A 25,890-nucleotide genomic window follows, 5' to 3' on the forward strand; every position below is an offset into this window, starting at 1 on the left:
CAAGGAAATCAAACTGCAGCCACTGGCATGCACCATGTAGTGTGTGTACCCCATTTGCTGTCTTGGGACCTATGGGCACGTGTTAGAGTTGTACGAGGTCAGGGGCTCCATCGTCTCAGGTCTGCCTGTGGGTAGGAAGTGTTTCATGGATCCCTCTACTGCCCCAGTTGTCCCTCTTCCACTTTCACGACCTTGCCTTTTGCTTTGTGTGGCTTCGTCCACCTCCCACAAATGAGAAAAAAGCACGTTACACTTGTTTTTGTGGGCCTGGCTTAGAAGGAAAATACGCCACGGAGGATGGGGCATTTATGAGGATCCTCTGGAAAGGCTGTTCTGGACCACGGCTGGCCTCTGTCCTCTGTCCCTGGGAGGGAGGTTTTGTGGGGTGGGGGAGCCCGGCCAGGGTCAGCCTCATCTGCTTTTTAACTGCTACCTCTCACCAGCTGCCTCACTTTGGATAAGTGGCCTCTTTTCTTCATTCGTTCCCACACCGTTTTAAGATCAAAATGTCAATGCGTTTACATTCGCGTGTCTGTAACATCACTGAGGCAGGACGGACAGATGAGAAGAGCAAGAAATTATATCATTTTAATAAATATTTAAAGGGCCAGGCTCTGACACTGGAACGAGGAAGTAAAAACTGAAAAGTCAGGTCCCCTCCCCTCTCCTTCTAGAAGCTAAGTGACAGGGACAGGGGGACCCAAAGGAGCTGCCTGCTTCTCCTTTGGTCTTTGAGATGTTAACAAGCTCCTAGGCCCTTGAATGGGTGGAAAATACCAAGCCTGGCAGAGGGAAGTCCTACTGTCCCTGCGTTTTGGGTGGGTCGGGATGAGCCCTTGCTGTGTTACAGCCATGTCAGCCACCCAGACCCGTGATTCCGACCACCTTCATTCCCCCAGTTCCCCAGCATAAGGCCAAGGATGGGGCCGCCATTACAGATCTCTACTCCCATTTCCTGCATGGGGGCAGAGCATGCCTCTCTCTCTCTCTCTCTCTCTCTCTCTCTTTCTCTTTTTTCCCCATTTCTCCCCACTGTTATCCTGTTGTACTAAATTTCCTTCCTAATGAATTTTACTACATCTTGCTTTTGCATCTTGCTTGAATTCTTTTCCTGCCAGACACAAAAGCCAAGGTATTTATCAGTACTGCTCTTCTGGTAACAGCACCATATAAATGATATATTCGTAGATTTGGATTTTCCCTATTGTTTGGCACCACTAAAAACTTCTCTATGCATTACAGTGTACTGAAACTTGGGCATCTTTCTAGAACGATTCCATTTTGAAGCGGAAGAAACTAACGGCCTCAAGGACCAAATGGTTCGATCAAATAGCGCTTTTTTGGGCATCGGTCCAATCACAGATGTTCATTTGAATGATTTCCGTGACTCTGATTCCCAGCAGAAGAATTTACAGTTCTTTAAGGAAGAAAGAGTTGGGAAGAGGGAAAGCGTGGCAGGTTGTGAAAGGCGACAGTTTGGCCGTGGGTTAAATTGGGCTGGGGCTGTGGTGTTGAAGAGGATGTGGTCCATGGCTGCAGTGTGATGCTGGAATCCGAGGGATGGGAAGAAGCCACGCGTGTGGGGAAGGAGGAAGCGTCCAGATGGAGGAGAACCTGGTGGCAATGGAGGCCTCTTCAGAGCCCGGCCGGCAGGAGCGAGCGGGTTGGATTTTGCCCAGGAACTGCTTGTGTGATCTTAGAACCCATCAGAGAGCAAAAGGAACCGGGACACTTGTCCTCCTATTGCTGTCTGCACACAATTTTACATCTCTTCCCAGGAAGAACTAAGTGAGTCAACATGCAGGATCCAAGGGAAGTGCTTGGAGGCCCATGTCCTCCTCCTGCAGGGACACACTCCTTCCTAACCTGGGTTCCTCCCTCCCTGCTCTCCCCTGCTCACACCTGTGTGTCCTGCACCTAGAGATGGGAACTGCTGTCTAAAACCCGCTCTCACTTGTGCACAACAGCAGCGATGCATCTGTTATCTGTAATTCGGGTGGCTCTGGATGGCAAGGGTAGCACTTCTGCCATGTGACATCGTCAGGATGCACCCCGATGCTACACAGATGCCGGGGGGCATTTGTGATTAGAAAGGCCAGGGCCCCTGACACATGGGCACCGTCTCCCTTGCCATCCAATCGGCTAAACCAAGTCAAGCCTGCTCACCGTGGTGATGCAATTCTGTGATTCTCGTGTGGTTGGCTGCTTCGAGCTTGTCCTTGCAGAAAGGAGCAGAACACCGGGAACATCAAAGGAAGGGAGGACGGTGGTTAATGTTTTATTTAGTGTTATAACAGATCTGAGTGTGCTTTGATTAGAGGAACGAAGAAGTTTCTATTTGCATGAGCGCGTCGCAGAATTTATTTATAGCCCATCACGGGTGGGTCCCATGGGTGTTGGGAATATTTAACAAATGGTAATTCCATCAGACGGGGATGGTGAATTATTGATTTGTATCTGCATTTACACCAAAAACCCATTTCTACCTCATTCCCACCCTCCCACCATTAAATGCACACCCCGTGTGCACTCAATTATTGTATTCCAACATCAAATTCCTCTGCTCCTCCTCCCGCTTGATGAGATCAGTGAGCCAGGGAGGGCCCTGCATGGCCTCCTTGCCCTCCAGCAAGCAAGAAGGCTGCATTTGGAGACGAGGGCACCTTGTCAGGAGTTACCTTTGGCAGCCAGTCAGGATGGTGAACCATTTCCAACACAGATGAAAACGATAATTCAAGAGATTCGGATGCATCCTATGGGGCCGAGCTCCTGCCCTAGAAACCTGCTGGTCTGGGGACAGGATCCCTGCTGCTCCCTCCCTCAGTCTCACCTCAGGGCACCCGCTCAGACTGGCCTGCTCCCCAAGCCCACAGTCCCTTTCTGTCACCTCCTCCAGCATTCAGTAGGAGAAACTGTGGCACTCTGGTTCCAGGGAGAATGACCTGAGTAACGATAGTCAAGAGGGCATCAGGAAAGAGCCTCATGTCTGAACAGTGGCTTAGAAGACACACACTTAGCGCCTGGTCGGAGACCTGAGGATGATGACGGGCTGAAGGAAGTGGACATGGCCGGATGGCGCCTCAGCCTTTCCCTGTGAGCAGTGGGGATGGCACTGCTGTTAGGAGGAAGCTGTGTCCACTACAGGGTGTCCTCGGAAATCCTGCCCCATGCTGCTAACCTCTCACCCCATGTCCTCACGGGAGTGCCCTCTGACCCTGTGTCTCACTCACTCTCATTGATACACACACAAACCCCAGCAACAAATGGCCCCAGAGTCCTCCTGGATCCCAGTCAGGGTCTCTTAGCTCTCTGCCCCACGCATTTCCTTCACTGAGAAAGTCACCGGCCACCTCCTGTAAGCTATGATAAGACAGAGCCTCATGGCAGGAGCATGTGGCAGAGAAAAACCGACCACCTCATGGTGGCCAATACCCCATTAAGCTATGAGTCGATCAATGGGTCAATCGACCCACTGGTGAGTCACAGCCCTCCAGATGTCGTCACCTCCCAAAGGCCCCACCTCTGAGCACTGCTGCACTGGGGACCAAGCCTTCCACACATGAACCTTGTGGGGACATTTCAGATCCAAACGATGACATATAACAACACTGCACGTGAAATGGAACGACAGCACAGGGAACGGGGCATTTTCCTCCAACGTGCTGAGGAGGGACAAGTGTCATCACCACCTGTTTTTGGTTTTCAGCAGAGGGAAACAGCCTCAAGGAGTAACAGAGAGCAAGTGCGTCCTCCAAAATCTTTGACTTCTTCCTTATGTTAAAAAAGGTGCATAAGATAAAGCAAAATATTCCCCTTTTGATACTAGGTTTCCATCAGAGTAAAGTGGGGTGTCATTAATGAAGACACTGTTTCATTTTCTCAGGCATAAAGGATTTCTAATAAGACCCCACTACAAACCTCTAACTTTACTATGAAAAAACCAAATTAAAATGACCATTTGAAATATCTGCTGTTTGTCAGTTCCTCAATGACAGATGTACTGTAGTAGGGGATGCTAATAATTTTAGGGGTACAGGGTATATGGTGACTCTTTGTACCTTGTTTCCAGTCTTCCTCTGAGCCTCAACCCTCTCCAAAAACAAAGTCTTACATAGCTGCAATTTTTCCTTCTTGCTTTAAATGATATGTGTTGCATCCATAATTTTTCTGTGAAAAGAAGTAGCCATTCTCTGTAATTTCAGCAGCGTTTTGTCTTGTGCAAGTGTTCTTGGGCACACCAATCGGGATCAGCATTGTGGAAAACAGTGAAAGTTCGGAAGGAAAGTAAACGTGGACCTTCCGTGTGACCGAGCAACCTCTCTTCTGCATATACCCTTCAAGGAAGGGAAATCACCCCCTCGTGAAGATATTTGTGTTCCCATATTCACAATGGGTGAGACATGGGAACAAGTGAGTTGTCTGTGGACGGGGAAATGCGTAGAGCAACAGTGCTGTATACGCACAATGGAAGGCAATTTAGGGCCCAGAAGGAAATCCTGACATTTCTGACAACGGGATGACCCATTAGATGATTTAGAAGAGGGAGTACGGGGTGGAGGAACCTCCTTACCTCATGGCAGTCATGGGGCAAAGAGAGTAGCAGGGTGGGCAGAGGTCCCACTGTCACCTCGATGGCACGCCCCCAATGACCTAACTTCCTCCCCAAAGACCCCACCTCCGAAAAGCTCCAGCACCTCCCAGTAACTCCTTTCCGAGCACTTTTGCAAACACTGGCAGCGGGTTATTTGTAGAACCGTGATGGGATCAATTACATTTGAAGCCTAAGGGCCTCAACCAGCCCTGGGGGATTAGGCCGAGGCATCTCGTGGTTGCTAAGCTTAGCTGTCACCACCAGCTGTAATCATTGTGTTTCATTGGCTACTTAAAAGTTTTCCTTCACATGTGGGTTGATTTTACTTGAATTGATTCTGCCGTAACACGACGTGCAGTAAGCAAGAGGCAAGACACGAGGGGAGTCGGTGTGCAATGAGTTCTTGGAGAAGCGTCCATGGGCTGGGGTGTAGCTCGGTTGTTGAGTGCTTGCTTATCGCGTGCAAGGCCAAGGGTTTGATTCTCGGAACCCCCTCCCCACCGTGCAAAGGGAAGTCTTTGTTCCTGAGGAGATGGGGTTGGGTTGGTGGAAGGGGGACAGAGACAGCAGCACAACCAATGGGAAAGGCCTACAGGGTCCCAGCCCCATTCTAGTCCTCTGGAAATTCTGACATGCAATTCAGAGTCTCCTTATTGTGAATAAAAACCACGGGCTTTCTTTTGTGCACCTGTGGCTTTCCCTAGACAATGTTCACCCTACCGAGAGTGTCCTAGGTTTTCCTGGGTCTCTCTGCACTTTCAAATCTTCAGGCTATGCACAATTTGCATGGGAGAGTTGTAAAAGCGGGTGCCAAACTGAAAAACAAGTCAAACAATTACACACAGATATGCACACACACATCTGCACACACGCCCTTACACACTAAGAGAACCTGAGCTGTGCTTTTAGGAATAGTTGAAAGGTAAAAGTGATGCAAAGGGTTGGTGCGTCTCCCTGTGGCACGCGCTGTAAGGCGATCAGTAATACATTTCCCCCAAAAGCAGCATACCTGGGATGGTGCAAGTGGGAAATCTCCATCCTCACTGACCTGTGTTTTCACGATTTCCCTGCCAGGCACCAGGGCTCACGCCTGTAATCCCAGCTATGCAGGAGGTGAAGATCAAGGGAACTGTGGTTCAAAGCCAGCACACAGAAAAAGTCCGTGAAACGCCATCTCAGCAAGCAGCTGGGTGTGCTGACGAGCTCCTGCCATTCCAGCTTTGCGAGAGGCTGACATTGGGAGGATTGCAACTCCAAGCCAGAAAAAGTCACAAGACCCCATTGGAACAGAAAAACCTGGGTGGGTGGTGTGTGCTGGATTGGGCCAAAGAAAGAGAGAGAGAAGGAGGGAGGGAGGGAGGAAGGGAGGAATGGAGGAAGGAAGGAAGGAAGGAAGGAGGGAGGGAGGGAGGAAGGAAGGAAGGAAGGAAGGAAAGAAGGAAGGAAGGAAGGATGGAAGGAAAGAAGGAAGGATGGAAGGAAGGAAGGAAAGAAGGAAGGATGGAAGGAAGGAAGGAAGGAAAGAAGGAGGAAGAAAGGAAGAAAGGAAGGATGGAAGGAAAGAAGGGAGAAAGGAAGGAAGGAAGGATGGAAGGAAAGAAGAAAGGATGGAAGGAAGGAAGGAAGGAAAGAAGGAAGGAAGGATGGAAGGAAAGAAGGAAGGAAGGAAGGAGGGAGGGAGGGAGGAAGGAAGGAAGAAAGGAAGGAAGGAAAGAAAGAAGGGAGGGAGGAAGGAAGAAAGGAAGGAAAGAAGGAAAGAAAGAAGGAAGGAAGGAAGAAAGGGAGGGAGGAAGGAAGGAAGAAAGGAAGGAAAGAAGGAAAGAAGGAAGGAAGATAAGAAGGGAGGGAGGAAGGAAGGAAGGAAAGAAGGAAGGAAGGAAGGAAGGAAAGAAGGAAGGAAGGAAAGAAGGAGGAAGAAAGGAAGGAAGGAAGGAAGGAAATGACAAGACCTTATATCAAACATAACCAAAACAAAAAGGATTAGAGGTATGGTTCAAGTGGCAGAGTGCATGCCTAGCAAGTGTGAAGTCCTGAGTTCAAATCCCAGGACCACCAAAAAGAAACCGTCATAAGTTAATGTTAGGCTTAATATTGGGGAAATGATCATTTTCTGTTTCTTTGTTTCCCCATATAGGTGTATCTTATCTCAAAAGCTGTCATCTTGTAAGAAACAACATTTTCAAAAGACAGGCATCCTTCCAAAGACACTACTGCGTTGTAGAGACAGCTTTATATTAAAGACGAAAATGCGGCCACAGGATAACTAGCTGTTCTGCAAGAAAACACTGCTTCGGCTTCCTTTCTCTCATCCGTGGTTCCTCAGACGTAGAGACCTGTTTTTTTAAGACACGTGATGGAAATTCAAAGAGAGACGTTGAGACCGGGACACAGTCAAATGTCCTTCCAATTCTCACCCTTATAAGACAAACTGATGTCAGCTTTTTCATTTTTCTCATCTCCTGCATCAGAGGTTTGCAAAATCAGCCTGTGGGCCACATCCAGACAGCCATCATTTTTTGTGAGTTTTCTTAGAACACAGCTCTTTGGCTTATGGCTACCTGCTCGGTACCATTTCAGACTTGAGCAGTTTGCATATAAAGTCAAAAGTCGTCACTAATTACTATTAAAATTACATATCACCTACTGTCCGGATAACAGACAGCACACTGTCAGCTCTTTTCATATGGCTGACCCAAAGTACTGGCAGTAATTTCTAGATCACAAAATTTTGCTTTGAGGAACAAAGGCCAGAGAAAACTCTATGTAATTCCCATAGCGAGCACATGAATGCCTTCTGCAGAGTGCTTTCTAAATGCAGAATTTCAAGCCGGGACCTGGTGGCTCACGCCTGTAATCCTAGCTACTCAGGAGGACGAGATCAGGAGGATCGAGGTTCAAACCCAGCCCAGGCAAGTAGTTCAAGACCCTGTGTCGAAAATACCCCACACAGAAAGGAGCTGGCAGAGCGGCTCAAGGGGTAGAGCACCTGCCTGGCAAGTTTGAGGCCCTGAGTTCAAATCCCAGTACCATTAAAAAAAAGAGTAGATTCGGAATTTCGGAAGCAGGGCTGAGAAAAGGAAGCAGTCTGTCTTATTTCAGCACATTCAACATAGTGTAATTCAAAGAGCCATTTCACATCTGTGTGATTTAATTAACACAGCATCTGAATTAATGGCCCTAGCACTAGTTCTGACTTGTCAGGTTGACATAAAATCCAGCTGCTTTCTACTGTGCTTCTCTCAATCTACAACAACATCTGGATCCAGTCAAAGCAGGTGGAACCAGTAAGATGATATGCTGTAAAATATTGCTTAAAAAGAAAAAAACCAATAAGGGAAAAGCATATGAAATAACTTTAAGATAATTTTTCTTGCCTTTGTCATTAAAACGTGATTTTTTTCCAGACCCTCACAAATCATTTTCCTGTCAGAATTTATATTTTGCAAATATTTTGGTCTAATCCACCCATGTTCTGATCGTGTGAATGCTTTAGTTTATGCTGACAGCCAATTCTATTGATTAATCCTTTTGAATACATTTTAATTCTTTTGAATACATGAAATATTTTTTGGCAGCACTGGGGTTTGAACTCAGGGCCTCACGCTTTCTAGGCAGGTGCTCTACCACTTGAACCATTCCCCCAGTCCTTTTTTTGTGTTGGGTATTTTTGAGATGGGGTAGCTGGGATTACAGGTATCTTCTGAATATTTTTAATGTAAACCTAGAGCAATGCTTCTTTGGGGGATAGTCAAGAAATGCGTTATGTGAATTGCAGACTGTAATATAAGCAGTTGAGAAAGCTCCCTCAACCTGCATAATTAAATTACAATGCATAATTAAATTACAATGACAGACCAAGAAAGGGATTTTCTGCATTAAAGCAACAATTGAAGAATATCACTAAGTAAATATTTTTAAGTCTGTGTGGCTCTGATTGACTTGCCAGGAAAGCCATGTGGTCTGTGTGCATGGCTCTGAAATATTTATAGTACATGGGAGGCAATTTTCATTACCAACCTTCAAGCTCCATTTTATGGCTAAGACTTAATCAACATTTGCCTCCAGGATTATTTCTTAAGCCAAGTTAGGAGGGCCTTTACCAAAAGAGCCCAGACGTAAATATGTAGAACAATGTGCAAACTTATTTCACAAATGGAGACCCTCAGCTTTATCTCCTAGTAGGGAAAGTGACAAATTCCAAAAGTCAACAACTACAAATAAAGATAGAAAATGACATGGGCCACTAGCGCTCAATCGAGTAGCATCTTTGCTCTTAATTTTTTTGTTGTAGAAAAACCCTTAGAGCAGAAGGGCGTCATCTTTACTGAGCTCCGCAGGGTTTGGTAAAACCGTGAGTGTTAGTGTAGAAAGCACTGGCACTGCTCCCATCCCAATGCAGAATACTCTGCTGTCCTCCCCTCCCTGCTGGGTTTCCGTGGGAAGCGCTCAGTTGGCACCCATCCTCTAAGGAGCCCGACGAGGTGGTCCGTACAAGGCAGACCCCAGGGACAGACAGAGAGCCAATACTAAAGACATCTCTAACAGAATTCTGCTACTCTCTGATACACATGCAATCCTACCATGGCCTGCTATGACTCCCCCTCACCCCAAGGGCAATGGCTTTCCACATCAGCCAGCACCCCAGGCTCAGCCACCAATCCTTATAAACATTTCATTAGAAAGGAAGAAGTGCCAGGTCAATCCACTGAAAATGACGTTGTGTCTGCCAAGGGGCTTCTGTGAAAGGCACAGGGAGAGCTTTGTTTCTGGACACATGTGCCATGTCCAGGCATCCCTCAAAGACATCGCAAGTTCAATTCCAGACCACGACCAAAAGAGAATCTCAAATGTACACTATGTTCTCCAATTCCATCCATTTACCAGCGAATGATAACATTTTGTTCTTCTTCATGGCTGCATAATATTCCATTCTGTATAGATACCACATTTTCTTAATCCATTCATCAGTAGGGGGCATCTTGGCTGTTTCCATAGCTTGGTTATTGTGAATAGTGCTGCACTAAACATGGGCGTGCAGGTGCCTCTGGAGTAACCTGTGTCACAGTCTTTTGGGTATATCCCCAAGAGTGGGATTGCTGGATCAAATGATAGATCAATGTCTAGCTTTTTAAGTAGCCTCCAAATTTTTTTCCAGAGTGATTGTACTAGTTTACATTCCAACCAACAGTGTAAGAGGGTTCCTTTTTCCCCGCATCCTCGCCAACACCTGTTGTTGGTGGTGTTGCTGATGATGGCTATTCTAACAGGGGCTATTCTAACTAACTATTCTTAGTGTGGTTTTAATTTGCATTTCCTTTATTACTAGAGATGGTGAGCATTTTTTCATGTGTTTTTTGGCCATTTGAATTTCTTCTTTTGAGAAAGTTCTGTTTAGTTCACTTGCCCATTTCTTTATTGGTTCATTAGTTTTGGGAGAATTTAGTTTTTTAAGTTCCCTATATATTCTGGTTATCAGTCCTTTGTCTGATGTGTAGCTGGCAAATATTTTCTCCCACTCTGAGGGTGGTCTCATCAGTTCAGAGACCATTTCTTTTGATGAACAGAAGCTTTTTAGTTTTATGAGGTCCCATTTATCTATGCTATCTCTTAGTTGCTGTGCTGCTGGGGTTTCCTTGAGAAAGTTCTTACCTATACCTACTAACTCCAGAGTATTTCCTACTCTTTCCTGTGTCAACTTTAGAGTTTGTGGTCTGATATTAAGATCCATTTTGAGTTAATACTGGTATAGGGTGATAAACATGGGTGTAGTTTCAGTTTTTTGCAGACTGCTAACCAGTTTTGCCAACAGTTTTTGTTGAAGAGGCTGCTATTTCTCCATCGTATATTTTTAGTGCCTTTGTCAAAGACAAGTTGGTTATAGTTGTGTGGCTTCATATCTGGGTCCTCTGTTGTGTTACACTACTCTTCATGTCTGTTTTTGTGCCAGTACCATGCTGTTTTTATTGTTATTGCTTTGTAATATAGTTTGAAGTCAGGTATCATGATACCTCCAGCATTGTTCTCTTGACTGAGTATGGCCTTGGCTATTCATGGCCTCTTGTGTTTCCATATAAATTTCATGGTAGATTTTTCAATTTCTTTAATGAATGTCATTGGAATTTTGATGGGAATTGCATTAAAAATGTAGATTACTTTTGGGAGTATAGACATTTTTATTATGTTGATTCTACCAATCCATGAGCATGGGAGATCTCTCCACTTTCTGTAGTCCTTCCCAATCTCTTTCTTCAGAAGTGTATAGTTTCCCTTCTAGAGGTCTTTCCCATCTTTTGTTAGGTTTACACCTAGGTATTTGATTTTTTTTGAGGCTATTGTAAGTGGAATTGTTTTCATGCATTCTTTTTCAGTTTGCTCATTGTTAGTGTATAGAAATGCTAACGATTTTTCTATGTTGATTTTATATCCTGCTACCTTGCTATAGCTATTGATGGTGTCTAGGAGCTTCTGAGTAGAGTTTTTTGGGTCTTTAAGGTATAGGATCTTGTCATCTGCAGGTAGGGATATTTTGACAGTTTCTTTACCTATTTGTATTCCTTTTATTCCTTCTTCTTGCCTCATTGCTCTGGCTAGGAATTCCAGTACTATGTTGAATAGGAGTGGAGATAGTGGGCATCCTTGTCTGGTTCCTGATTTAGAGGGAATGGTTTCAGTTTTTCTCTGTTAAGTATAATGCTGGCTGTAGGTTTGTCATATATAGCTTTTATAATATTGAGGAACTTTCCTTCTATTCATAGTTTTCTTAGAGCTTTTATCATGAAATGGTGTTGGGTCTTATCAAAGGCTTTTTCTGTATCTATTGAGATGATCAAGTGGTTTTTGTCTTTGCTTCTGTTAATGTGGCTTATTACATTTATTGATTTGCATATGTTGAACCACCCCTGCATTCCTGGGATGAAGCCTACTTGGTCGTGGTGAATGATCTTTTTGATGTGTTGTTGAATTTGGTTTGCCATTATTTTATTGAGGATTTTTGCATCAATGTTCATTAAGGAGATTGGTCTATAGTTCTCTTTTTTGGAGGTGTCTTTGCCTGATTTTGAGATAAGTGTAATACTGGTTTCATAAAATGTATTAGGCAGTTTCCTTCCCTTTCTATTTCATGGAACAGTTTAAGGAGGGTTGGTATCAGTTCTTCTTTTAAGGTCTGATAGAATTCAGCAGAGAATCCATCAGGTCCTGGACTTTTCTTTCTGGGAAGACTCTTGATGCTGCTTCAATTACATTTTGTGTTATAGATCTATTCAGGTGATTAATTTCCTCTTGGTTCCGTTTTGGATTATGATATTATCTAGAAATCTGTCCATTTCTTTAAGATTTTCAAATTTATTTGAATATAGGTTCTCGAAGTAGTCTCTGATGATTTCCTGGACTTCCATGGTGTTTGTTGTTATCTCCCCTTTTGCATTCCTGAATCTACTAATTTGGGTTTTTCCTCTCCTCATTTTAGTCAGGTTTGCCAGTGGTCTATCGATGTTATTTATTTTTTCAAAGAACCAAGTTTTTATTTCATTAATTCTTTGTATGGTTCTTTTGGTTTCTATTTCATTGATTTCAGCTCTTATTTTTATTATTTCTCTCCTTCTATTTGTTTTGGGATTTGCTTGTTCTTGTTTTACTAGGAATTTGAAATGTATCATTAGGTCATTCATTTGGGATCTTTCAGTCTTTTTAATATATGCGCTGATGGCTATAAACTTTCCTCTCAGGACTGCCTCAGCTTTGTCCCATAGGTTCCGGTAGGCTGTGTTTTCATTTTCATTGACTTCCAGAAACTTTTTAATTTCCTGTTTTATTTCATCAATGATCCATTGTTCATTAAGTAATGAGTGATTCAGTTTCCAGCTGTTTGCGTGTTTTTTGTCTTTATTTTTGTTGTTGAGTTCTAGTTTTACTGCATTGTGATCAGATGTGTGCATGCTATAATTTCTATTTTCTTATATTTGCTGAGGCTTGCTTTGTGCCCTAGGATATGATCTATTTTGGAGAAGGTTCCATGGGCTGCTGAGAAGAATGTATATTGTGTAGAGGTTGGATGAAATGTTCTGTAGACATCAGGTAGGTCCCTTTGATCTATTGTATATTTTAGATCTTGGATTTCTTTATTGATTTTTTTGTTTGGATGACCTATCTATTAATGATAATAGGGTGTTAAAGTCTCCCACAACCACTGTGTTGGCGTTAATATATGCTTTTAGGTTTTTCAGGGTATGTTTGATGAAATTGGGTGTGTTGACATTGGGTGCATATAGGTTGATAATTATTATTTCCTTTTGGTCTATTTCCCCTTTTATTAGTATGGAATGTCCTTCTTTATCTCATTTGATCAATGTAGGTTTGAAGTCTACTTTGTCAGAGATAAGTATTGCTACTCCTGCCTGTTTTCGGGGGCCATTGGCTTGGTAAATCTTCTTCCAGCCTTTCATCCTAAGCCTATGCTTATTTCTGTTGGTGAGATGGGTCTGCTGTAAGCAACAAATTGTTGGATCTTCCTTTTTAATCCATTTTGTCAAGCGGTGCCTTTTGATGAGTGAATTAAGTCCATTAACATTAAGTGTTAGTACTGATAGGTATGTGGTGATTCCTGTCATTTAGTTGTCTTAGTTGTTTGAAGGTTTGATTGTGTGTACCTAAGTCGAGGTTACTCTCTACTGTCTTGCTTTTTCTTTTCCTGTGGTTTGGTGCTGCCTGTCTTTTCATGGTTAAGTTGGGCTTCACTTTCTGCGTGCAGAATCCCTTGAAGAATCTTTTGTAGTGGTGGCTTTGTGGTCACATATTGTTTTAGTGTCTGCTTATCATGGAAGACTTTTATTGCTCCATCTATTTTGAATGATAGTTTTGCTGGGTAGAGTATCCTGGGGTTGAAGTTATTTTCATTCAGTGCCCGGAAGATCTCACCCCACGCTCTTCTTGCTTTTAATGTTTCTGTTGAGAAGTCTGCTGTGATTTTGATGGGTTTACCTTTGTATGTTATTTGTTTTTTCTCTCTTACAGCCTTCAATATTCTTTCCTTAGTTTCTGAACTTGTTGTTTTAATGATGATATGACGTGGGGTAGTTCTATTTTGATCTGGTCTGTTTGGTGTCCTGGAGGCCTCTTGCATCTGTATGGGAATATCTTTCTCTAGATTTGGGAAATTTTCTGTTATTATTTTGTTGAATATATTACACATTCCCTTAGCTTGCACCTCTTCTCCTTCTTCGATGCCCATGATTCTCAGGTTTGGTCTTTTGATGGAGTCGGTGAGTTCTTGCATTTTCTTTTCACAGGTCTTGAGTTGTTTAATTAATAGTTCTTTGGTTTTTCCTTTAATTACCATTTCATCTCGAGTTCTGAGATTCTGTCTTCTGTTTGTTCTATTCTGCTAGACTGACCTTCCGTTTTGTCTTGCAATTCTGTTTCATTCTTTTTTTCTGAGGTTTTCCATATCCTGGGTGGTTTTTCTCTTTAATGTTGCCTATTTTTGTCCTGAGTTCATTTATCTGTTTATTAATCGTGTTCTCTGTTTCACTTTGGTGTTTATACAGTGCTTCTATGGTTTCTTTTATTTCTTCTTGTGCTTTTTGAAATTCTGTATTTTTGTTGTCTTGGCATTTCTTGAGTGTCTCCTGTACATTTTGGTTGACCCTATCCAGTATCATCTCTATACGATGCTCATTGAGTACCTGTAGTATGTCTTCTTTTAAATTATTCTTGTGGGCTTCATTGCGTTTTTTGGCATAGTTTATCTTCATTTTGTTGGAGTCTGGATCTGAGTATCTGTTTTCTTCATTCCCCTCTGATTCCTGTACTAATGTTTTGCTGTGGGGAAACTGGTTTCCCTGTTTTTTCTGTCTTCCCATCATTGTCCTTGGTGTTGTTACTGTCCCTGTACTGTGTGCAATTAAGTATTTTCTAGCTTGTAATAATAACGATGGTGATATTTAGAATGGAAGGGTGAGAGGAGATGGAAAGCAAGAAGTTAAAGAAAAGGGAAAAATAATAAACAGACAAGTAGGAAAAAACAAAACAAGGAATCAAACAAAAAAGTATCAAAGGTATAAATGGAGTGTTAGTGTACTAATCCACAGTAAGCTAAACAGGCATTAGAGAAACAGAGAGAGGATTGAAAATAAAAAATAAAAAGAATAAAAATAAGAATAAAAATAAAAAATAAGTAAATGAAGGAAATATATATATAAATAAAGAAAAACAAAATGAAAAATAGAAATTAAAAAAAAACAAACCTCCAAGTTCAAATGCAATGAAGTTTCAGTCTTAATAATTTTGGTGTCTGTCTCAGTCTCCAATCCTGGAGATGGTGCCTCAGATGTTGTTCTGTAGTTCTCTCATCAAAGGGGACGCATAAAGTAGAACAAAACTGCACACAAAAAAACCCCCACAAAGTGTCCCAAGTTCAAATGCAATATAGTTTCAGTAAGTTTTTCAGCATGCAGGTATAGTTTGGTTGTTTTCTCATCAAGGGTAGGCAGAGAGAGAAAAAAAAAAGAGTCTGGAGACAGTTCTGAGAATGGTATCTGCAGCTGTGGCTTGCCTGCCCCTGCCCGCTGCTCTCAGCCTGCTGTTGCTGGAGGCATTTTTTTATGCAGATCTCAGGAGTGAGCTTAGCACTCACCTGGCCCTGCAGGCTTTGTTTGCTCAGATTTCTCCTGTGTGTGAGCCTCTGCTACAAGCTTTCTCCTTTCCAAGCACACTGGGAAAGGTGACACTGCACTTGCTTTCTCAGGCCTGCGTATTTATTTACAGTTCATGTGGGAAGTGGGTCATCACCCCTCTCCTGTGAAGTTTTCCTCCCACCGCCACTTTCACAAGCTTTCCTGCTCCTGATTACTGGGTGGTGCTGCTGCTCCTGCCAGCCACCATGTTTGTTTACAGCTCATGTGGGAAGTGGGTCTTCCCCCCTATCCTGTGGAGTTTTCCTCCCTCCACCACTCTCACAAGCTTTCCCACTCCTGGTTGCTGGGCACGTGAACCCGCTACCGCCAGAGCCTCTCCGGCCCACCTGGCTTGTTATTTACAGTTCCAGGAAGAATTCCCTTCCCCCAATCTTTGGCGCTCAGTGTGCCCCACCCTCTTTCCCGTGTCTTTATTGTTCTTATTGCTTATTACTCAGTTTCTCTTTTTTCCCTGGGTGGAGGTTGGTCTGTCCAGGGGGCTATGCTGCTCTAGCCCGGGGTTGTCTGTGGGACTACCATGGTACTGCTAAGCTCACCTTGTCTGCGTCCTCCCAAGCCATCTGGGCACGGGCGACTGGCGGCCCGGGGGCCCTTCTGGTTTCTCCGTTTAACATGAAGTGGAGATGTATTTTCAAATTTAGTTTGCAATTATTTTATTGAGGATTTTCATATCTATGTACATCAGAGAAAGTATTCTATAATTTTCCATTTTGTTGTGTCTTCCATCAAGTTTTGGCATCGTAGTACTGGTTTCAAAGACTAAGTTGAGGAGAAAAAAGATGGTGAATTGCTAAAAATAAATGCCAAAAAGAAAGAGAATAAAAATGCAAATAAAAAATATCAAGATGAAGATAAGAAATAGTACTTTCTGTGGAGCTGCTTTGTCTTCTTTTTAAATGTGAGAACTGGTTGATCCAGTATGGACTGCCTAGTTTACAGGCCTACTTCAGCAGGAGTGTGCCTCTCAAAGCCTTCAGCTGGTTCCCCAGTAAAAAAAAGTAGACTTAATCTTTTGTTTAAAAGCTCCCAGGATGATTTCTGGGGTCCAGGCTCTTAACCCCCCCACCCCAGTCCCCAAACACTCCCTACTTAAGGTGCATCATCCTCCATCTCCCAGGGCCTAACCTGGTCTATTTTCTAGACCAGAACTCTCAGGTTTCTTGGTCAGAGATACTGTGCTGTGTTCTGGGATTGCTGACTCTCTGCCCAGTTCCAGGAAGTTTGCAGTGGTCCTCAGGACTCTGTCTCTTGCCTTTTGGCCGTTTCTCTGATGGAACTGATTTAGTCTTATGTGTCTCATGCCACAGGGTCCACCTGAGTGGGTCAGATTTCTCTATTTGCCTGCAGATTCCTTCACCCATCTCTCTCCCCATTGCCTTTGCTTTCTTTGGCCAATCCACACCATGTCCACGCATCCACACCTACCAGCAGCTGCTGTCGAGCTTGTGGGATTCTGTAGTGATCAAATCTATGGTGCCATTAGGGCTGACTTCCTTAGCAGTGCTACAGGGAGTTTGGCATGAGAGTACCTTTTCAGTAAGGTGTGTCCATGAAGAAAGTTTCCAGGTGAATGTCAATAAGCCACCATCTTCATCATTGTTGATGTTTTTCTCTGAATGATGTAACTGTTGGTGAGTGTTGGACATTAAAGTCATCCATTATTATTGAGTTGGAGTCTATCTGTGATTTTGTGTCCAGTAGGGTTTGTTTATAAAAATGGGTGTGTTAACATATAGAGCATATATGCTTATGAACATTACATTTTCTTGATTCATTGTTCCTTTTATCACAATGAAGTGATACTACTTGTCTCCTCTGATTAGTTTTAAAGTCTAGTTGTTACATGAATACAGCGACTGCTGCTTGCTTGTGGACTCCCAGTCTTGGAGTACATTTTTCTAAGCTTTCATTTTAAGCCTGTGTTTGTATTTGCCAGTAAGCTCCATCTTATGTAGGCAAGAAATAGCTGGGTTTTGTTTTTATTGACTTTGACGGTCTGCGTCTTCTGTTGAATAATGGAGATCGTTGACATTCAGAGTTATTATTGAAAGGTTTGTAATAATTCCTGTCATTGTGTTGTTTTTATGGTGTTTCATTCTACCCAAATCCTCACTTGCTCCTGTACTCATTCAGTGAGATTTGTTCATTCTTATATTTTCATGTTTGACTTTATGTTAGGGTTAAGTGAACAGGCTCCTTTAACTATTTTTCCCAGCGCTGACTCAATGTTCGTGAGTTACTTTTTTTGTAGAAGCATTTTATTTTTCCTAACTAAGAATTATTATCTTGCTGGATATAGCAATCTAGGTTGCAGTTATTTTCTTTCGTGGTTTTGAATACATCATTCTGTACTGTGCTGGATTTCACAGTTTCTGTTGATAGATCTGCAGTAACACTCACAGGTTTTACTTTGTAGGGCACTTGGTGCTTCACTCTCACAGCTTTATTGTTTTTCCCTTCTTGGTATGCTTAATAGTTTAACTATATTAGGACACTGGGAGAATTGTTTTATTTTTTGGTTTGGTATCCTAAACGCCTGTAGTACTTGGATGACTATCTCTTTCTCAAGAATTAAAAAATTCCTGCTACATTTTATGAAATGTGTTTTTATGCCTTTACCTTCACCTCTTCTTCTATGCCCATGATTTATATGTTTGGCTTCTTTATGGTATCCCAGAAGTCTTGCATATTCCATTCATACTTTCTTCATATTTTTCTTTATCATTATCTGATTAATTTAACTCACCTACTTATCTTGTTCAGGATTTTTATAATTTTGTTGAATTCTCTGTTCATGTACTTCATTGTATTCTTTATTTTATTCAGCTATTTATTTCTAGTCTCTTTCAATCCATTCTGGTGTTTATCCATGTCCTCTCTAATTTATTGATCATTCTTACTACCATTCTTTTGAATTCATATTTGATGTTTCATTCTCTTCACTATCATTCAAGTCCTTAATTATGGAATTGTTGACTTTTGCAGAATTCATATTGTGTTCCTTGCCAATTTCTTGCATTACTGTGTTGGGATTTGCATATTTGAGATCAAGTCATTGGCTGGAGGTCTTAATTACCTGCAGTATTTTAGTAAAAACTGTCTTGATTTTCTGGTAGGACTGGTTGGTATCATGATCATTATGCAGTTTCTCCTAGCAGTCTGGTGTTATTGGACAGCAATAACAAAATCAGCATTTAAAATATAAATCAAATATTTAAATGAGTTAAGGAACAATTTGAAACATCATTTACTCTTCCAAGAAAGATATATATTAAAGATACTAAGCTTTTTATAAGGTATGCTAGGATTTTAAAAATATTGATGTTAGAGGAATTCATTATTAAATAGTAAAATAAATGTGGGTTGAGGGAATGTAAAAGGAAAAAGGAAGATTTGCAGTAAGAGGTGAAGCATTTGGGATGAGTGACATGAACTAATAATATGCAAGGATACCATACAATTATCTCAGAGAAAGACAACAGAAGCAAGGACTGTAACAGGATGGAAAAAATTAAAATAAAGAGAAAGCACAATAAGTCAAAATGGTTAAAAATTAAAAATAAAATGGCTAGTTCTTTCTTGTAGAGAATATTGTAGACTAGTTGTTTTATGTCAGTGCAGCAGGTGTTCTGTAATCTCTGGCCCTCAGTTATTGGTCTGAAGTTCTTCTGAAGTGTTCACTCCTGATTGTCCTCCAGGCCTGGGGTGTCTGTGATTCTTCTCTGTGTTGACCTGGGTACAGTAATCAGTGTTCTGCTATGACTGGGTCTGGGTCGGGGGCAGTTGCTAGAGGAGGCGTGACCTGAGCATTGGGCTGCTATGACCCAATTCAGTCCTTCTACTGCATTGTGCCTGCCTCTAGGCACAGTATTAGCAACTGAAGGGGGAGAGGGGAGGGGTGGCCTGCATGAACAGCTGTTGGACAGGTGTGGTTCACAAAGTATGCCCAATCCTATGGTCCTCCTTGGGCCTACTTCATGTTCTGTGTTGGTGACAAGGTGCACTGGGTAGCACCTGTTCACCGGTAGTGAACTTTGTCATCTTTGCAGGCTTCTGTTGCTCTCACTCTCCCATGTGCTCTGCCCTGTGTGGTGGATTCAGGATCTGTAGAGCTAGCCAGCTCTCACTCCATGGGGGCTGCCCCATGCTAGCACTTTACCCTGGGTTGGGACTCAGACTCTGGTTATTCCCTGTCCTCTGCAGTGAGGCTTGATGTCTTCCCTTTAGCTTACTAGTTCACACTCGGCAAATTGCCAGTCAGTGCACAATTACTTCTCACTACACAAATACACAGTGGGTCTAGGGATTGAATATGTTAGATCCCACACTGTGGAATTTTCCCACTTTCATAGCTAGAACTGGGTACGGTTGGAGACTCAGGCTCTGGAGTGACTCTGGGTTCCACTTGAGTGATGTTTACCCTTTGTTGTGTAGATCAAAAGTATGAAGATTCTTGATTGCCCTGGTTTCTGTCTATATGTCTGTTTTTTACTATCAAGTTCTGCCTTTCTAAATTGCCCACATTTTCTTGTGTTCGTGAACCTAAGGTTTTATTTCAAGTATGCAGAAACACTGAAACATGGTAGGTACTTTTAATCCACTGTTTGTTCTCTTACATAATTTCTTTCTGCTACTTGCTTATTCTATTTTTTGAATTTTGAAACAAATTTTATAAAATTTTAAATTTAGACAAAAGCATTTCTTTTCCCTATTAAAAAAACCCCCAAGTCTTTGTAGTCTAATGTTTTAATAAACACACAGGAAAAAAAACCATCTTAAACTCTTTTTCAATTTTGCAACAATTTTCAAGAATACATTTGTTAACAGAGCCTAATACATTATGAAAGAAGTTGAATACAAGTTGTATTTTTGATGGAATGAAACTGAAAAATATCTCCTGTCTACATGGCTAAACTTTGATATTTTTTGCAAGCCTCTAAGCAGGCAATTTTACAAAGCAATGACTTTTTAAATCTTCTCTTGAACATTTAGAAAGGATATATTTTTGTATGACAGGATAAAGCATAGGCAGGGTGGAGTGGGTAGAAAAAGAGAGGAATATTTCCTGTTCCCCAAGTGGGAAATGGCAACAAAGACTCCCAGCAATAATATTTAAAATGACTTTTTTTCTCCTTTATCTCTAGCTTAAGCATTAACTCTAGAATGCCTATATATTTAATTAGGCCTGGGTGAAGTAAGAACGTTAAATAACTGGTTTTCTTATGAAAGGCAGCAGAAGAAAAGGTAGAAAAAAATAGAAAAGACAGAAGCAATAGCTCCTCTATATTATTTTTATAACTTCAGTCAATAAACTATCTTGCAGATTTTCATGCACACACACACACACACGCAGAGATGTTTTAAATTAGGAATGCCAGGAATGTCAACTGAAGCATGCCTATGATGAGCTCAAAAATATATAAAAATGTAGTGGCCACAGGTATGCTAGTTAACTAAAATTCTCCCTATGGGGCACCAGGATAGAGTTAGTACTTGTCATTTTTATGCAAATGAAAACAGAGATCTCCAGTTTCTTAAAAAATGTGTCACAAGGACAGTGTTTCCTGTAATGTTTACAGTATTTCCTAAATAATCACATTACAATCTCTACCTGTAAGAAAAGAAACATGAAGAACATGGTAGCTAAGAATCTTGATTTCTCAATTTTAGTTGCAGTTTCTCTTTGGGTGGACAATGCTGGCCCATCCAACTATTTAGGACAGATAGTACTGGAATATCCAAGACATCACTGTTCTAATACTGTACTAAATATCCTAATAAGGGAACATCCCCATATTACACAAGATGAATTCTCTTTAGGAAGCTTGCTAGAAACATATACAAGATTCTCTTCCCTTTTCATAGATAGGAAACAAAAGCAGTTAGAGAGAGACAGGGTAGATGAGCTTTTATTGACAGTACAAGTTTTGCCTTTGTCGCAACTCATAATGGTTTTCTTGACTACAGTGGAGAGAGTTAGATAAATGTGTAAGCTTTTAGGAGACAACTTTAAAAATGTGATGTGTGTGTGTCTCCTGACATATAAAATTGAACGCAATTACTTTCTTGTTAAAGGGGGATAAAGCCCACTCCCCTGCCTTATATATTTCATAAGAAAGGATGGGGATCAGGCTTCTTAATGTAATCAAGGGATTAGGTGTGTTATTCCAGTAAGGCCGATCCTGAAGAGGAGCAGACTGCCTGTTTCCCTTATGAAAAGAGAATCAGGATGGAGGATATTTTTTAAAAATTCTAAGCATACGGGGTATTGTCTCTTTGGGCTATACCTATGGGTGACGTGAAAGGACCTGAGTAAATGTTCTAATATTCCATCAGAAAGCAAGCTTTAAAAAAAAAAGTAACTATGGCTGCTTTGCTCGCTGGGAAGTGTAGTTCAGCCAGGCTACTGCAATATGGCATGTAAACTGGCAGCACTTGAATTCCAGGTCCCCCAAGCATCCAGCTGGAAGTATAAACTGGATGAGGAAAGTTCTGGAGGCGCCTCCTCTCTAATCTTTTCCAGATTGAAAAGAGGCACTGTTTGAGCAAGTGTCAAGCCATACTTTTGTCAGTTTTCCAATTAATGGTTTACATTTCTGCATAGGCATTTCTCTGTTATAATTTCTTGCTACTTGCCGAAGAGAATAGACAGCAGGCTCTGGCCCATAAATAATAGCTCTGAGTTATTATCAGAACAACCTCAGAGCACAAGCACAAGCACCTCATTGCTGCCAAGCCTTCATATTTGGGCAGCAATGCCCAAAATCTCCTGAGGGAGCCTTCTAAACCAGTGGGCCATGGACTCATTTTTAAACAACAGAAGCTCAATAATTCATTTCATGGTGACCAAGGACCTCATCATTCCCACCATTTTCAGCTCAGCACACTAGAGCAGGCACAGGGAATACAGAAGAGGCAAGAAAAGATGTCCATAGCCTGCTCAAGCCACAACCGATCAAGACAAATGACTCTTTAGAATTCTCCACCTTTGGCAAAAAAGTCATCCAAATATCTCTAACCAATAGCTATTAGGATGTATACAATGTCAAGGTCATCCTCAGGCTTTACATATGATCAAATCAACACCTGTTAATAACACAAATCACGAATATTTGACCAAAGCAGAGAGTTCCCAGGAGACAACAGCTTATTCCTCTAGACAGCCTCCCAGAGATTCGGAAATAGAGGCCAAGACAGCCAAACCCTCTAACTGGGAGTGAGCATTTCTGGCATTCACTATGACTCAGAGGGTGTGATGCCCAGAACAGAAGGAAGACTCCAAAAGAAACTTCGGCCTCACTCCACAAAAACAGTAAACTGTCAAAAGGGAATATGCATACAGAATGTAGATTGTTTTGGGGTGAATATAGGCTCTGCTGAGGAGCTCCTTGCAGTGTTTCAGATTCTGACCAGCAGAAATTATGAACCTGCCATGAAGACATGGGACTTACACATGACAGACTATTGCCATGTCCTGATGAAAGCAGTCAAGCACCTCCTCCCCCGTCACCCTGCGGCCCTTGTAAGGGATCAATGGCAGCAGTGGGGGAGGGACCAGATCAGCCTGCCCTCAGGTCTATCCCCAGCCTTTGTCAAGGGGGAGATGCATAGTTTTTTCCCCAGGCTGGCTTCAAGGCAAACATATGATGATTGAACAGATTAATTCCATGATCTGTGATGTGGAACTTCTCTCAATAATCTAATTGCAAGTGGGCATGACCTTCTTCAAGTTAAGCTGGATCCTCTGCCCAAGACTGTTACCCTGGCATCTGCTTCTCAGCTGGGGAAGATGTCTCTCCATCTCACGGAAGATGTCCTTGAAGCTGACCTTTCTGGAGTAGATGCCAAGCTTGTGTTCAATCCCCAAAGCCCTTCCGGTGAGCTGGAATTAATTTTGCCATAGTGAAAAGAAGCTGCCTGTTACCTACTGATAACAAGGGCCTGAGGAAGATGACCCATGCCATGAGTATAGTGGCCTTTTATCCAAAGGAGTATCTGCTCCTGGTGGTGGGTGCTGTCCTCCATGTGCTTCGCCTGGGAAGAGGCCTTCCTTCTGTGCCTGCTATCTCTGAGCCCAGAGGATATCACCATAGTGGTGACTGGGAAGGGCCACCTGTGAGCTGACTTAGTCAATGTAATCAATTTTGACCTTCTTAGCAAGTGGGAAAAACAGCTAAATGCCTCTTTCAATGTTGTCAGCATTGACAAACCTCACTTCCTCAAAACCAACAAGATCCCTTACTGTTGATCAGTTGTGCCCATCCTAGAGTTTGCCAACAGTATGATATTGGCACACCAGCCTTGTTCTGGCCTCTGAGTTTTACACATAGATCATCATTGCAGTCAAGACAACATTCTTACTTCAGTTTCATGACTTTGGATTTTGCTACTGTGACACCAAAAGGCTACCCTGGGATTACTTAGGCTCCTCCAACCTGAGAGAGATGAAGCTCCTGCTGGAGGAAGCCATCATGCTGGTACACCTGAAATATGGTGTTCTTTCCTAGCTGCCCACCAAACAGTGCAAGATGGTGACGGTTGCCCCAAGATGGATCAATACCAGGCCCAGGGCTTTCCTGGATGCAGCAGAGAAGGAAATTACCAAGGACAAAACTAAATAGCAGCAGAAAGAAGCCCTCTTTCTTGTCTTCCACAGAGCTGCTGAAGCCAAAATCCCATATGTCGTAGAAAATATTCTGGACCTTTGGACAGTGGAAGAGACACACTTCTAGTGTTAGTACACCATCACACTGGATCTGGATGCAATCACCAAGCAACTTGACAGAAAGCATGTTCAGTACATCTGCATTGATGGTTGCAACCTGTAAATAGATAGAGAGGCACTGTGCAGTTCCAGCCGCCCCAGGGACACTCATTGACACTGCTGACCCTCACTGCTACCCCACTTGCTCCCAGCTCACCTGGTGGTGTTCAGTAAACTCTTTTGGAACCCAGGGGTGCTGATCCAGGACAATGACCAAGAGCACAGGATTATACAAACTCTGTGGCAGTAGAAGAAGGGAGCGTAAAAGGAGACAGTGATTGACTTACTTTACATTCACGTATGGAAATAAACTGAAAGTCAATTGTTGAGATTGCTGACAAAGTGAGAAGGGATAAGAAAGGATAATGTAGGGGATGAATTTTATTTTTATTCATTTATTCACATGTGCATATATTGTTAGGGCCGTTTCTCCCCCACACTCCCTCCCCATCCCCCCACTGCTCTGGCTTCCAGGCAGAACTTGTTCTGCCCTTCTCTCCAATTTTGTTGACAAGTAGACATAAGAAATAACAAGAAAGACATAGCGTTCCTGCTAGTTGAGATAAGGGTTACTATCCAGAGAGATTGCTTCCATGCACAAGTGTGTTACAACCCAAATTGATTCATCTCTACAGACGTCTTCACTACTTCTCAGTCACCTTCTCTTATTGACCTCTGTTGTTTTAAGGTTACTGCCTTACTGCTCTACTGTGGGAACATCAAACACTTCCATGTTTTGGGTTTCCTATCTTTCCCTATTCCTCCTGTATGTGCTCTCCCCTTAGCCTGTCACCCAAGTCCAACAGCACTGCTGCATTTGCCCTAGATCTAAAGTCCACATATGAGGGAGAGCATACAATTTTTGGTCTTCTGAGCCTGGCCAACCTCACTCAGAATGATGTTCTCCAGTTCCATCCATTTACTTGTGAATGATAAGATTTCATTCTTCTTCATGGCTGAGTAGTACACTATTGTGTATAAATACCACATTTTCTTGATCCATTCGTCACTAGTGGGGCATCTTGGCTGTTTCCATAACTTGGCTATTGCGAATAGCGCTGCAATAAACATGGGTGTGCAGGTGCCTCTGGAGGAACCTGAGTGTCATTCCTTTGGGTGTATCCCCAGGAGTGGGATTGCTGGATCATATGGCAGATCTATGTTTAGATTTTTAAGAAGCCTTCTTATTGTTTTCCAGAGTGGTTGCACCAGCTTGCATTCCCACCAGCAGTGTAAGAGGGTTCCTCTTTCCCCACATCCTCACCAACCCTGTTGTTGTTGGTGTTTTTGATGATGGCTATTCTAACAGGGGTGAGGTGGAATCTTAGTGTGGTTTTGATTTGCATTTCCTTTATGGCCAGAGATGGTGAGCATTTTTTCATGTGTTTTTTGGCCATTTGAATTTCTTCCTTTGAGAAAGTTCTGTTTAATTCAGTTGCCCATTTCTTTATTAGTTCATTGATTTGGGGGGAGTTTAGTTTTTTGAGCTCCCTGTATGTTCTGGTTATCAGTCCTTTGTCTGATGTGTAGCTGGCAAATATTTCTCCCACTCTGTGGGTGGTCTCTTCAGTTTAGAGACTATTTCTTTTGTTGTGCAGAAGCTTGTAAATTTCATGTAGTCCCATTTGTCCATCCTTTCTGATAGTTGCTGAGTTGCTGGGGTTGTATTGAGGAAGTCCTTGCCTATACCTATTAGTTCCAGAGTGTTTCCTGCTCCTTCCTGTACTAACTTCAGAGCTTCAGGTCTCATATTTAGGTCCTTAATCCATATTTAGTTGATACTAGTACAGGGTTTGATAAACATGGATCTAGTTTCAGTTTTCTGCAGGCAGATAACCACT

General features: G+C 42.4%; 1 pseudogene; it reads left to right on the plus strand.

Annotated features, from left to right (window-relative positions):
- The first annotated feature begins 1,560 nt into the window (after positions 1-1,560).
- Positions 1,561-24,299, plus strand: LOC141419412 (SWI/SNF-related matrix-associated actin-dependent regulator of chromatin subfamily A-like protein 1; annotated as a pseudogene).
- Positions 24,300-25,890: the final 1,591 nt, after the last annotated feature.

This window comes from Castor canadensis, chromosome X (assembly GCF_047511655.1).
Source record: "Castor canadensis chromosome X, mCasCan1.hap1v2, whole genome shotgun sequence".
Classification (NCBI taxonomy): Eukaryota; Metazoa; Chordata; class Mammalia; order Rodentia; family Castoridae; genus Castor; species Castor canadensis.